Source organism: Pinus tabuliformis, chromosome J (assembly GCF_031772625.1).
Source record: "Pinus tabuliformis cultivar Carrire ecotype Pingquan chromosome J, CPIR1, whole genome shotgun sequence".
NCBI lineage: Eukaryota > Viridiplantae > Streptophyta > Pinopsida > Pinales > Pinaceae > Pinus > Pinus tabuliformis.
Window position 1 is genome coordinate 1,441,627,813 of NC_142295.1, and position 15,994 is coordinate 1,441,643,806.

Here is a 15,994-nt window from a genome sequence, read left to right on the forward strand (position 1 = left end):
GTATACCTGCGGGGACGCACTTGCTGAACATATTTCCTGCGTCCTTCTTGATTTATCACCTGAATGGGTTTGCCATCAAGGACAACACCTGAATCATAATGCCAACACTCGGGATATTAAGGAGGATGTGATTATTGAAAGAGAGTATCACTCTGACTCTGAAGTATAAGCCTTTCAAGGTTGGGTGTCAAACCTAGGCCATACTTTCTAGAGGAAAAATCAGTATTTTCACACTATAAACTTGTACTAGAATCTCAAGAATTTTCTAGAAAGCATGCTACTTGACAGAGATGACATAAAAAAAAAAAAAAAACAAAACAAAAAACAAAAAACAAAAACTTCCACTAGAGATGGATGAATTGAAGCTAGACTTCAAAGCTATGGATGAGAGTTTGTCCTGAATTGAAGTTGGATTATGGTGAGACAAAGGTCCAACTACGCCATACAATCATGCTAATCCTGATCCTATTGAGGTGAATACCTCCACCTCTCATTAATATTTTTCTATTAAATGATGTTATTTAGTTTTGGTATTTTTGATATTTTGAAAAATAGTATGATAAAGTTTTGGAAAATTTTGTTATTAAAGCATGTATTACCCAATCATGGAACTAAAATTCAAGATTAGTATAGATATCAAAAGTGTGTTTGAACATTTTGTGAATTCTTAGTCGTATTTTACTTTTTGGAAATTCATTCTCCTATAATACCAATCGTTTGGTATCCCCAATGGTAGACCAAGGGCATACAACAAACTAATTGATATGTAAATGTATTTGTTCATAGAAGGATTTTATAATGGACCAAAAAAAAAATATTATTTTTTGAATTGAGTCAACATTATGTTTTATTGTTATTATTATTTGATCTAACACTTCACTACAACATCTCATATAATGCATCGCTACATCTCCCCCATATTTGGTTGTAGAGCACTTATTAATGTAAAAATGTCTTGTAACATACCTAGTCCCCTCTAAGCCTCTCTGAGGATATAGAGTATACATGCCCAACCCCCCAAGTCAATTTATGGAGGTGGGATATCCAAATTTTCTACTCTTTTGTCATCTCAAACCTCCTTTCTGAATTCATCATCTTGTTCTTCTCGTTGAGAGCTTTCCAATGATATAATTTTCATCTCAATATGAGCTTTATACACAAAGTTATGGCTCTAAGAATATTTTTTATTTTGTTCCATGTCAGCATCATGTACAATTGACGGGTATCTAACACACGGTAGTCTTGTTCCCACATGTCACCACTTCATAGTTCCATGTCTGCAAGCTAAACACCTGAGTTTGGAGATATGCTCTAAGGAAGTTAGGCCTCCTGAATGCTCATGAAATCTTCTTTAAACAAGTCAACTTGGTATTTTCACTATAAATTTTCTTCTAGGATGATTTGAAATGTGAAATTTGGAAGATACATCTGGAAAATATTCATGTACTGATGGTTAAAATTTCATACTTCGGTTCACTAAAATTTAGGAGATGTAATCTAAGTAATTTAGGCTTTCTGAATGCTCATAAAATCTACTTCAAACAAGTCAGCTTGATATTGTTCCTATAACTTTATTTCCAAGATGTTTCAAAATATGAAATCTATAGGAGTCAAGGAACAGATATGAAGGTACATGTAATATGACTTTTAATCCTTTTTTCACAATAATTTCTAAGATATGGTCTGAGGAAGTTAGACTTCCTAAATGCTCATAAAATATACTTCAAATAGATCAACTTGGTATTTTCGTTCTATGATGTTTCAAACTCTAAAATCTAGAGGAAACAGAGAAGAGATCTTAAGGAACCTATAGTATAATTTTCAAATCTTGTTTCTCTATATTTTCGGAGATATGCTTTAAGAAAGTTAGTGTTCCTGAACATTGAGAAATGGAAACAATAAATTCAAGTTTAATTTGTCCTTGAATTAAACTGTGAATTAAAATATAATTCTTTTCTCATAGCAATTTGAAAATAATTAATTAAGTTTAATTAACTTAATTAATTTAGGAAATTCGAATTGGAAGTCTTTTAGAAGACATGTATATGTTCTCCCTAACTTATAAGAGTTAAGGATGAGTTATGAATGAGTTTTAATTAGTTAACTCAGTTTATTGAGTTAAGTCTAGTTAAATTAGTTCCAATCAGTTTCAGGAACTAATAGTGAGTAAACAGTCAGTTGGGACACTAGTGACCTAATTAGTGCTACTCTAGTTAACTGAAGATTCCACCATCAGAAACTCATGCATGTTGATTATGAGAAAGACCCAGTTGAGACTAGAGTGCAGGGACAATGTACTATTTGTTTTAGATTTTTCTGAGTTGCACTGATAGTGCATGCATTCAGGAACTGATCCTTGAAGGATTGCGCTATTTTTAGAGGCTTTATTTCCCTTTAAATACAAGCTATCCTTTATAGGAATTACACATTGGAATAGAGACTTGGAGAGCTTATGAAGAGGCTAAGCTTTGGCCTTGATCTTCCTTATGAGTTGGATATTGAATTCGTTGATTGTTGGGATTTTGCTAGAGAGAACAAGCATAGTAATTTCATCTTGATTTTCCAGATTAATACAAAACAAATAGTGGGGTTTTGAGTTGTGGCTTTCCCCAGATATTTATTGTGATACGTGCCTTTTATTCTCTTCCTCTATTGATTATTGTTTGCTCGATTTTTATGGGCTTCCGCTGTAAAGAGTAGAAGTAGATTCTTGTCTCTTGTTTTAGCTGATTACATGAGCTTGTGAATCTACAAGTTTTTATACATGGTATTAGAGCAAGATTATTTTTTGGGCCGAGAGTTTGCAGAGAATTTCTATGCAAAATTTTCAGAGAAAATAAAAAATAAAATAATAATAATAATAATAATAATAAAATAAAAATAAATAAAAATAAAAATAAAAATAAAAATAAAAAATAAAATAAAATTAAAATAAAAATAAAAATAAAATAAAAATAAAAATAAATAAATAAAAAATAAAATAAAATAAAAATTGCATATTTGGATTCCTTGGGAAAATATACCCAAATTCAAAAAACAAATTAGCCAAATCGGAGTTCGGATGAGGGAGATATCGCTGATTTAAAATCAGCTCTCTAGAGGAGATTTCAAAGTTTTGAGTTTCTGGGTTACAGGTGAAAGTCGAATTTGCATACATACTTCAGGATCGGTAGATGGTGTTCCATGGGTTGAGGCTTGAGTATGCCTTGGAAGGCAACTTGAATATTATAGCCTAGAGGGGTAGGATGGAGGTTGTGCTAGAAGATAATGGCTTGAAGGAATTCATTCATCAAGAAGTCCCCAAGCCAATAGCTACAGATGCACAGAACTTGGTCGAATGGAAGAAGTGTGTGGCGAAGGCAAGGTAGATAATCCTTGAGGGAGTTCGAGACCACATTTTCTCAAGTCTCCATGGCAAGGAAACTCCACATGCTATGTGGAAAACATTGACGGACTTGTATCAGAATAGCAGTGATCAAAGGAAGTTGGCACTAAAGGATAAACTTCGTAAAATCAAGATGGATAAAGGCGAGACGATTCCAAAGTACTTGACCAAGTTCACTCAATGTCAGGATAAACTTGGAAGTGTTGGAATCATAGTTGTCGAGGAGAATATGGTGAGCCTTTCTCTTCTTGGACTTCCAAAGAGTTGGCATAGTTATCAAGACTCTGTCAATGGTCGGGAGAAGCCGCTAGATTGGGAAGGACTATGGTCAGATTTGATGCAGGATGAGATCAGGAGGAACACCAGGGATGGCTCTTCATCAAATACTGATGATGAAGAGAACTGTGCCTTATCAATTAAGGCAAGGAAGGGGAAAGGTAAAATTTCTCGTTCCAAATCAAATTCTTATCATGGAGGTAAGAATAAGGACATGACAAAAGTTAAATTCTTTCATTTTCACAAGATGGGTTACTTTGCTACAAATTGTCCATTGAAGAAGTCCAAGGAGAAGTCCTTAGGAAGAGTGGCGGGTGAATCTTTTGCCTCCCAATTCGAATTGGACTTTTCCCTCATTGCATGCATGGTGTCTTCAATGGTGGGAAGTGTCTGGTACTTAGACAATGGAGCTTCTTTCCACGTGACTGGTGACAAAGATTTATTCAGTGAGATGGAGGAGAAAGATCTCAAGATGCATATCGAGATGGGTGATGACGGTAAGTATAGTGTTACTGATGTGAGCACTATTACTTTTCAGAGGGAGCATGTGGCTCCACTCACCTTGAAGAATGTTATGCATGTACCCAGACTAATGAAGAACTTGGTATCTGTTTCCATGATTGAGGATAGAGGCTATGATGTGATCTTTTCAAAAGGAAAGGCGTTCCTTCGACACATAGTCACTGGTCAAGTAAAGAAGATAGGGATTCGAGTTCAAAATCTTTATAAGATAAAGGTAGAGGATTGTGCTACTTTGAGTTCAAAATAGGAAAAGATGTTGAGCCGAGACGTCAGCGAGTTGTGTCAGAGGCGATTGGGCCACTTGCATCATGGGGATTTGAAGATATTGCATCAAATCTCTACCGGTCTTCCCAAAGGTACGCTTGAGCAAGTTGATACATGCAAGGGTTGTACTTTGGGAAAATACACCAAGTCTTCCTTTGGAGATAGAGATATTCAAGTAGGTTCTATTCTAGAGAGAGTCCATTCAGATGTGTGTGGACCATTCTCGATAGTATCCACCACCAAACACAAGTATTATGTTATATTTGTAGATGACTATTCTCATAAATACTAGATAATTTTCATGCAGAGAAAGGATCAGACATTCACAAAGTTTTTTGAATTCAAAGCATTGGTCGAGAAAGAGTTAGGCAAGAAGGTTAAAGCTCTACAGAGTGATAACAGTGGAGATTATGTCCCCAATGAGTTTAAGAACTTTTGTGCAGCAGAAGGGATTAAACGAGAGATGACGGCACCTCATAACCCTCAATAGAATGGGGTTTCCGAGAGGAAGAATAGGAGCATAGTAGGGGCAGCAATGGCAATGTTACATGCTGAGGGCCTACCACTACACTTGTGGGTTGAGGCATGCAACACAGCGGTTTATGTTCAGAACCGTAGCCCACATCAAATACTTGAGAGTAAAACACCAAAGGAAGCTTATTCCTGTAAGAGGTCAGATGTTGGTCACTTTATGATTTTTGGGTCATCGGTTTATTGCCATGTGACCAAAGATGCACGGAAGAATCTTGATCCAACAGCAGAGTTGGGGATCTTTGTGGGGTACACTGATATTCCCCACAACTATCGGGTGTACATGCAAACCAGTTGGACGATAGTGGTTTGTAGAGATGTCAAGTTTGATGAGGAGAAGTCCATGCGAGTATCCCTTGAGAGGGAGCTTGAGCTACATGCGGAGGAGGAACTTTTAGTTCCTAAGGTTGAGGAGCCTCAGATTGATGTGGAGTAGCCACATGCATAGGTTCTAGGAGTGGATACATCCACTCAAGCAGAGTCTTCCAGAGAGGGAAAAAAGCGCACTAGAGAGGTTGACAGATTATTGGATGATGCACAGGAGAATGTGGGAGAACCCTCTTCTCAGTGCAGATAGAGGAGGTCACCAGAGAGGTACATTGGATACATGGTACTTATGGGTGCATGTGTTGTAACAGAATCATCTTCCTTTTAGGAAGTAGTGCAACAGCCAATTTGGGTTGATGCGATGGTGGAGGAGTATGACTCCATAGTTTGAAACAGTGTTTGGGATGTGGTCCCAAAACTGGAGGACAAGTCAATTGTGAGCTCACGTTGGCTTTACAAGGTAAAGCAAGCTATAGATGGTAGTGTTGAGAAGCATAAGGCCATATTTGTGGCCCGTGGCTTTTCACAGGTAGAGAGAATTGACTATGATGAGACCTTTGCTCCTGGTGCAAGGTACTCATCTATCAAACCTATTTTGGCACTATCTACATAGATGGGTTGGAGTATCCATCAGATGGATGTGAAGACTGCCTTCCTCAATGACATGATTGAGGAAGAGGTGTACATAGAGTAGCCCAAAGGTTTTGAAACCTTGGACCATGAGTCACATGTGTGCCGACTTAAGAGAGCGTTGTATGGGTGGAAGCAAGCACCCCATGCTTGGTACACCAGGATAGATAGCTACTTCATTAGGTTTGGATTCACGAAGAGTGAAGCAGATGTGAAACTATATCACATAGTGGTGAAGATAAGTTGTTGTTCATTGTACTTTATGTAGATGATATCATACTAACATGTGATGAGAAGCTCATAAAATCTTGCAAGGAGGATCTTACAAGAGAGTTTGAGATGAATGACATGGGGCTCATGCATTAATTTTTTGGCATGGAGGTATGGCGGGGAGATGGGGAGTTGTTTGTTTCTCAAGGTAAGTATGCCAATGAGATACTCAGGAGATTCCGCATGGAGAGCAGTAAACCCATGGAGACTCCTCTAGCTGGTAACTGGAGGAAGGAGGATGCTACTTCAGGAGAAGTAGTGGAAGCTACTATTTACAGGTAGCTTGTGGGTTCACTCATGTATTTGGCGAACACGCAACCAAATATGTGTTATGCAGTTAACCAACTTAGTCAAGCAATGGTTATGCCTACCAAGCTATATTGGAAGGCGGTAAAGCATGTATTGAGATACCTGAGAGGCACTACTCAGTTTGGGTTGTGGTATAGACGGACAGAGGGGGTGAAGCTTCATGGTGTCACCGATGCAGATTGGGCAAGGAGTCCAACTAACAGGAAGATCACATCAGGAGGGATCTTTAGTATTGGGTCAGTTGCAATTTCTTGGTACAATAGGAAACAGAGATCGGTTGCACTCAGTTCGGCAGAGGCAGAGTACATGGCTGCAAGTCAAGCAGCATGTGAGGCTATCTGGATGAGGAAGATCCTGGTTGGTTTGTTTGGTCAGCAGATGGATCCGACAATGATTTATTGTGATAATCAGAGTTGTATCAAACTCTCTGAAAATCCAATTTTTCATGATCGGTCCAAGCATATAGATATCCGGTATCATCATCTCAGAGATTGTGTATTGAGGCAGATCATGTTGTTAGATTACATTCCCACGAAGGAGAAAGATGTTGACATCTTGACAAAGGCATTGCCAAGATGTAAACTCGAGTTTCACAGAGACGGGATCGGGGTAGTGGATAATCCCTTTCTTGTTGAGACGGAGTGATGAGAAATGGCAACAAGAAATTCTAGTTTAATTTGTCCTTGAATTAAACTGTGAATTAAAATAGAATTCTTTTCTCATAGCAATTTGAAAATAATTAATTAAGTTTAATTAACTTAATTAATTTAGGAAATTCAAATTGGAAGTCTTTTAGAAGACATTTATATGTTATCCTTAACTTATAGGAGTTGAGGATGATTTATGAATGAATTGTAGTTAGTTAACTCAATTTATTGATTTAAGTCCAGTTAAATTAGTTCCAATCAGTTTCAAGAACTAATAGTGATTAAACAGTCAGTTGCGACATTAGTGACCCAATTAGTGCTACTCTAGTTAACTAAAGATTCCACCATCAGAAACTCATGCATGTTGATTATGAGAAAGTCCTGGTTGAGACTAGAGTGCATGGACAGTGTACTATTTGTTTTAGATTTTTCTGATTTGCACTGATAGTGCATGCATTCAGGAACTGATCCTTGAGGGATTGCGTTATTTTTAGAGGCTTTATTTCCCTTTAAATACAAGCTATCCTTCATACGAATTACACATTGGAATAGAGACTTGGAGAGCTTGTGAAGAGGCTAAGCTTTGGCATTGAGCTTTCTTATGAGTTGGAGATTGAATTTGTTGAGTGATGGGATTGTTCTAAAGAGAAAAAGCATTGTAATTTCATCTTGATTTTCCGGATTAATACAAAACAAATAGTGGGGTTTTGAGTTGTGGCTTTCCCCAGATATTTATTGTGTTATGTGCCTTGCATTCTCTTCCTCTATTGATTATTGTTTTATCGATGTTTATGGGCTTCCGCTGTAAAGAGTAGAAGTAGATTCTTGTCTCTTGTTTTAGTCGATTACATGAGCTTGTGAATCTATAGGTTTTTCTAAACTAAATGCTCCTAAAACATGCTTCAAAGAGGTCAATTTGAAATTTTTGTTATAATTTTATTTCTAAGATGTTTGAAACTATGAAATATGGAGGGGATAGAGAAAAGATATCTACATACTTATAGAAATTTCAGAACCATATTTACAAAATTGGATATGTGACATGTTGTGCAAGTTTATTCTTGGGAAGAAACCAAAAGAAACAAGTTTTGGGAGAAGTAGACTTGAAGAAGGAAAAAGCAACATGTAGACATTATGAAGGCAGAATCAACTAACAAACCTGGTAAAGGAAAAATAAACAAGTAGACTTGGTGAACGCAGAAGAATCTAACAAACATTATGAAGAAGTAAGAAGATTTAGTGCAGTGGGGATTTGTGTCTCCTGTAGGTTGGTGCCTACAAATGTTGCAATAGTGGGGATTGGTGTCTCTTGTAGCAAAGCAGATTGGTGTCTCTTGTAGGTTGGTTCCTAAAAATAAATAGAGGATATTGGTGTCTCCTATAAGTTGGTTCCTATAAATTCATGTAATAGTGGGTTGGTTCCTACAGTATCTTTCATATAAATAAGTTTTTTGGTTTTCTCCCATAAGGGTTCCCACGTATATAATTTTTGTGGTTTTCTCCCATTAGGGTTTCCACGAAAAACCCAAAAACCTTTTTCTTAGAGAAATTATTTGGTTCAACAAGAGATACATCTAATGCATTTATTCAACTATGAGATCAAACAGACTGACAATGCTTATGGTCAAACCTAGTCAACGGCCCTCAAGTCAAGCCTCCCAATTTTCCCTGCAATTTAGCCTGATCTGATTTTTCCTAGGTTGAAATTCGGCCTCCTAAAGACTATGCAGAAATCCAAAAATTTGGCCTCCAAAACTGTCCAGAAACACACATGCGAGCTAGGAGAGAGAGATGTGAGTTAGAGAAAGAGAAAGATGATATTTGTCCTTCTTTTTTTCCTTCTTTTCTTCCAAGTCCTTCACTTGGATGCCCAGGAATTGTCTTTATTGTGTGAAGTTGAATGATGCCTTTGTGGAGGAGGTAGAATGCCTTTATATAGCATTATACCTTTTTGTATAGGTGTGCCTCTTCATTTTGGCCGGCTTCACTTGATGGAGGGATGACTTGACTATTTTGGAGCCAAAAATTCAAATTTTTAATTTTTAATTGTTCACTTTCAAATACAACATGAAGAACATGTCTTATACAAATTCTTTCAAGGGATAAATAATCAAAATTACATGAAGAAGATGTCTTACAAATTATTTATCCATTGTAAGGCATAAAATATAAATTATAAAGACCGACCATAGCTACAGAAATTCAATACAACTTGTATAGGCTAAAGGGACAGCTTATCAAAGCAATGGAAAGAAGATGAACAATGATAGAGAACACGAAGAGGAGAGCTTTGAAGGTTGAGCAGCTCAGAGGGAGTCATCTTTTATGTTTAGCTAAAGAGGAGTAGTCAACAAATTCCTCCAAGTCTTTCAAGAATGTCCCTTGGTATGGGATGACCTTACAAGATGTTTAGGAGCAAGAGGCTTATAGAAACTAGACTATGGGAGTATAAATTCAAGGATATTTATTGACCATGTGGTAGGGAAGGATTCTAGTTTAGAGGGAGCATCCAAGGAAGTGGATGCAGTTCTAATATTGAAGCTAATTCCAAGGGGTAGAAGTAGCTCCCGTGCTAAGAAGGACTATCAATGTTTGTAGCCTAGGCAAGTAATTCTACACAATCCTACGTATCTTGATGTGCAAGAAATCACCCACAAATATCCTTAGGACACTTGCTCAAGTGTGAGCAAATTTATTTTGTAACTCAGCCTAAGCTTAGATTAGGAAAATCACATAATTATTATGTTTCATAATTGATGTAAAGTGAAGTTAGGTAAAGTGAAATAATTTAATCCAAATATTATGTTTTAATATCAACCCTTGATTTAAAGTGAGGTGAGATTTAATCTCAATCATCAATAATTTGGAGATTATTGTTATAGATTTATCCCAATGTAAATTTATAAAACCAAGGATAAGGAGAGGAAGAAGGCATAACATAAAACAACACAAGACATTGAGAGAGGCATCTTAGTGAGGGGTGTGATACTCTAGTGTGTCAGTGTTAGGGAAGTGTAGAAGGGGAGCATTGGAGATCTAGATAAACCAAGGAGATAGATGATCAATCTAGGGCCTAATCTACTTGATTAGATCCAACACATTGTATATTTGTAATCTTTCTCAATTGGGCCATTATCCTAATATAGGATCCCAAGTAAGTTCTGAATATTAATGAAGAATCATTGATTTGGCAGAATATGTTTGTGTCATTGTGATTGAGATTGGTTGTGAGAAATTTGCTTTTGCTAATTAAGTTAAGAACTTAGTTGTGCTTTCATTCAGTAGATCATTAATATGCTAAGTTAATGAATTTCCATGTGTTAGGTTTGAGGGGAAAATTAACACAGTTACTAACTTCTTTATTATTCCACCCAATGGTGGAAAAAAAAATATGATATAGATAATCCTCCATGTTTACTTGTTGGGGCCTGACCCAGGTGTTATAGACATTTTTGGGCACTGCAACCCCAATCATACATGTCCATAAACCACGGGCTCCTAAGTCCCTAAAAGTGTTGTTTCACAGCCTAAAGGAACAAGGTCAGCTGATTACATCATCTCCCAGAATTTCTCCACAGAAAACTGCTCAGAACTGGTCAAAGTTGGACCATACAAACTGCCCAATGCAGAGGGTGCGATGCATCTCACCTGCTTCGTGTAAAGGGTGTGATGCATACTAGAAAGCTCTTCTGTAGGGTGCGATGGGCGAGAGTAGACAAATGGCAGAGACAGTTTGCAAGGTGGATCGTCATGGGATCTTCCAGAAACTTCTCCTGTGACACTTGCCTCTCTGAATTCGCCCAGAGATGAGTAAGAGATCATCAATCTCCAAGTGGAATCAACAACTATCAAAGAGAGGACACTAATCAAAATCCCAGAAGATGACTCACCCCCCTGCAATCATCTATATATGGATCCCTCATCACAGAGATCCAGAGGCTGGAATTTTGTATCTTGTAAGTAAGTGTTGTTGGTTTCCTGGTGCAACATCATAGTGTTGGGTGATCTAAGCTTTTCATGAGGTGAAGAAGGGCTTTCATGCTGGGAGGATGACGCTGGGTCAGAACAATTGGTTGTAATCCTCTTTGCTATTCTTGATATTAATAAAGCTATTCAAGTTTTCCTCCACATTCTTGTATGTTTGATGATATATGAATTTGTGTGGTCAATATATATCTGGTCCTATATTGTTTATGATTGTAGATCTCTGTTCTTCGATAGTATTATGCTACTTTGATTCCACAGGTGCTCTTTGAAGCTGGGTAGACAAAGGAAAAGCGGCAAGGATCTGTCAGAAGGGAGAGGAACCAAGCAAGGAACCAAGCGCAAGACTGAGGTTGGTGTCCTTTGTTCCCCTCTTATCTACTTCTCATAAAGGAAAGCGAAAGTAGTTTTAGTTTGTTTGTTTCTAAGATAGCTACCAGTCTTAGTGGGACTAGCAGCTCCAAGTGGACACTAGATTTCCCGATAACAAAATGGCGACTCCACTGGGGAGCGAATAGATTGTTTGCTTGTCTATATTTGTTTGCTTTATAAACTTACAGACGGAGCCTGAAGTTAAGCCAGCTAGCCTTCGAACTGCATTTGCTATGCAAGTGCAAAGTAGATCAATGCTGCTTCAGTCTATCTCCGGGTTTTGTTTATAAACTGAACAATCGATTTGCAAACATCCTAATTGCCCTAGTGGTGGCTCTAGTAACCTCATTAGATCAACCCCTGTGATTTCTATTTACTGACTATCATTAGCTCGGCCTAAATCCCTGAACTAAGCTGCAAACTGTGACCCAGAACCAAGTTGAAGTCTCATCCCTGGACCATCGCACTTTCTCCTCTTGGGAATCTGGATGCATCGCACCTCCCGTGTGCAGTAGGTGCGCTGCATCGCACTTTCCCTATGTTGCAGGTGCGCTAATCAGATAAGACCTCTTCTGCTCTCAGATTTTGGTTTTGTGTTCACTCTCTTCAACTTTATTCAGGAGTTTTGTTGTCTGTGATCAGTATACCACTGTGGAAACTCCCTTCCTTTGCATGATTCCGCCTCCATAGTACAAAGAATTGTGAATGTTTTTATGTATTGTGCGCCATTTACAGTTCTCTTTTACAAAAAGTAGCATAATCAAACTGTCGTCTTTTGATTTGAAAGTGTCGCAAGTGTCGTTTTCAGTCAAAGAAAAGAATTCTATTGTTCTTGATGGTCGATTATACAGTTACTCTTGTATTTGATTTGAATTAGTAGTTTTTCAAGTGTCGAAAGCAGTTTTCAATTCAAAATCGCAAAGTGTCATCATTATCTTCCTTTCGTTTTTGAAGAGAAATTTGTTAGTATTGTCGCTTTGAAAAGATAATTCAGATTTGTACTTAGCATTCTTCTTGTAATTCACACATTAAGAAAGCTGAAAACAAATACATGCATGTGTATTTGCGTTTAGACTACTTGTTGGTTTGATTTAGGACAGTGCATCTAGTGTGTGCTCTCTGCTCTATGTTGAAAGAATATCATCTCTTTTTCTTTAGTAGCTAGGATTTTCATTGCAAAAAAGAAGATTAAACGATTGTTTATCATCTTAGATTGCATTTTAGGAATTGTATATCTACATCACACGGTGAACCTGAAAGGAAAATTTCTTAAGAAAGATAAACTGTAAAATAAATTCAATGAACATAAAAACACTTTGGAACCTAATGCACAACATCTAGAAGTCTAGGCTAGAGACGTATTCTGGCGTCGTAAAGCCTGGTAACTGTCACTTTCATTGTTGGTTGGGTGATTCCTCCTCTTTGAGACGACAAGTGCCAGTACGGACTTGTCCTCCCACTTACCGTCGAGTATATATTGGGAGACCACAATAGGCTATATCCTTTATCCATAGGAAGCCGTGTTTGCCACCCTATTGATCGCAATGCACTGAACACAGCATTCGGGAAGATTGACTGCTGTACCGTAAAAAGTATTCTGCAGTTTTGCGATTGGTTTGGTAATCCCTCTGTCTAGATTTCCATAGTAGTCTCTTTCGTTCCTTTTCAGACTCCTTAAAGGAAAAGGTCCATCTGAGCACTTGTCACTTCAGGCTCATTAAAAATAGAAGGCAACTAGAGTCATCTTTTGCTTTTTCTTGACTCTTAAAAATTGAAAAAACAAGTTGTGTCAAAGCGTCTAAAATTTATTTTAATCGGAATAATATCACCATTCCCATGTTGGTCTTAGGTTGAGAAAAATGGAGTCCACCAACCAAGGATTTCCCCTTGGAGGAAATCCTAGTCCTTTCTCCTCTTGGGGAGATGTTGGTGCACCTCATATGGCCACATTGTCACTTCCAGGATTAACGATCGGCTCGCCAATATGGCTCTTCTCAACCTCCGTCGTTCAAAACACCGTAATTCCTGAACCATCGAGTCTGCAACTAGATGATACTAAAGTTACCCCCCAAGCTTCTACCTCGTCCGATTCTCCCTCTCCTCCTTCCTCTTCACTTAATGAAGCTGGTAAAGCCAAAAATCAAGTAACTAAGAAGGAGAAGAAGGGGAAGGAGAAGAAATAAAAGAAGAAGAAGGAGCCAAAGGCGAAAAGGGGTAACCGAGCATTGTCTAGTGAAAATCCACACACTGCACCGTCCAAGCCTAAATCTCCATGTGTCATTTGCAAAGGAGACCACTATCATTGAGATTGTCCTTGCATCCCTCGGATCTTAAGGGACTGGTCTTCTCGTTTGCACAATCCGGTGTCATCAACCTCTGAAGATCATGTTGAAAGTATACCATCAACTAGTGAAAGAAAAGCATTTGGACAGAAAAGGAAGTTTAAATTTCCTTGTAAACTGTGTGAAGGCAATCACGTCATCCACCGTTGTCCCTTCCTAGACGAAGCTAAAAGAGTCTTGGATAACCGTCCTGCTTCTCCGCTACAGCTTCCTCCTGGATACAAGAAACTCTTGCCGAGTCCATCACTAGTTGAAAATTTGACCAACACGCCATTGTGGTCAGTCGAGGCATCTGTCATTGAAGATAAACCCACTGAATCCATACCAGACGAAAGTTAAAAGGTTGAGGTGGCAGTCGACCCAGTCTTCTCTTCGGAAGGTCCATCTTCAGATGATACAATCACCGAAGAGAATGAGAATGACACCGTTCAAATTCTTTTTGTAAACACAGATTCCGATGAACATGGGGGCAATCTACCCGTTCCTTTTCCGCAGGAAGGAAGTTTGTCAGAGTCATATCCGGCCGTCTATTTGGTCCCACCTCCAAGCAACCTAGTCGTTTCCTTCGATTGGAATCTACTAGGCAACCCCATTTACTGGCTAGTGTACCATGCTGAATCATTGTACAAGCCTACAAAATGGTCATGGTCGGTACCATCATAGATGAAGGGGATTCTATGAGTATCCTTTCCTCAACTACTTGGAAAGCGCTTGGTTCGCCATCACTTCTGCCTGAGATGAGAAATCTGACAGGCTTCGATAAAGGACCCAGTCGACCGTTAGGGATCCTTCCCAATGTACCTATAACGTTGAGAAGGAAAACCATTTATATGAACGTAATGGTAGTCCAAGGACTTCTAGATTATAATCTACTCCTTGGGCGCGACTATATTTATAGCATGGGAGCCATTGTCTCCTCACTCTTTAGAGTAATGTGTTTTCCGCATGAAGGCCGAATGGTCCAGCTCGTAGACAAGCTTTCGTTCCCCGGCTCACACATAGCTAATAGTCAAATGCCATCCCTAAATGGTCTTTTCACACAAGGAATGTCTCATCAATCTCCAGTCTGTCCACCTGAAGAACGCGAGTAATTCGGTGGCCACGACTGAAACCCAGGGGGCATGCACCCTGGTCTATTTCGGCAAGAAAACCTTGGGTATAGGGTAGGTTTCCGCAGAGGATATATGACTAGTCTGACACACCCGTCCGTTTAGGAAAATTGGATTATACTGGAATAATATTCCCTCGTCAAAGTTATGTGAGTGGAGGCGAACACACCACTCACCTTTGTCTATTTCGGTAGACATCGCCAAGGAAGTGTTTTGTCTACAACGCGGATGGAGCAATCTTGCAAATGCGAGAGCTTTCATATGGTAACCTGGAAACTCTACTTCGCTATGCCTGGGGGCATGCAAACCTTTTTGCCTGAAAGTAAAGAGCGACCATTTATTTTCTTAGTTTGTAGTTTCTCAACCCTTTAAACTCGTAGGATTGTTTGTTCCTAGCTTGCATAATGAAAGGATCTAGAGCAAATTTTCGAATGGTGCAAGCTCCCTAAAAATTGAACCTATCGATGAGACATCCTTATTATACAACTGGAACGAACAGTTTTTATGTGAAGTTCAAGCTCGTTAAAAATTAAACATAAGCAATGAGCAAATGTTTCCCCCGGAGTTTAAGCTCATTAAAAAATGAACCAATTTCTGGTAAATAACCATTGTGAATGCATTATCATCAGCTTTTGAGCCCTGGTCATGTTCTCATCGTCACCTCCACTCTGTTTTAGCCAATCATTCACCTCCATTTGATTGTTTACCCCTTTTGAGGAATAGCAGTGAAGAGTGATCCTGTTAGCCATCCTTGTGACACTACCGTGATTGGAAAATTCAAAACCTTACCTGGAATTAGCTGCTACCTAAAATTATCACTCGTTCCTCAAAAAATGAGTCTCCTTTAAGCTCTTTTCATCTGACTCGTAAAATATGAAAAGATTGCTGAGCAGTTGGCCTCTCCAGCTCGTTAAAGCTACCGGGAGTGTTATCCCTCCTCTAGATTTTAATCTTTTTGGACCTGAGGGATTATTACACAAAAAGATCGAGCGCTTGTTTTGTTCGGCTCGTTAAAATTATTGAAAA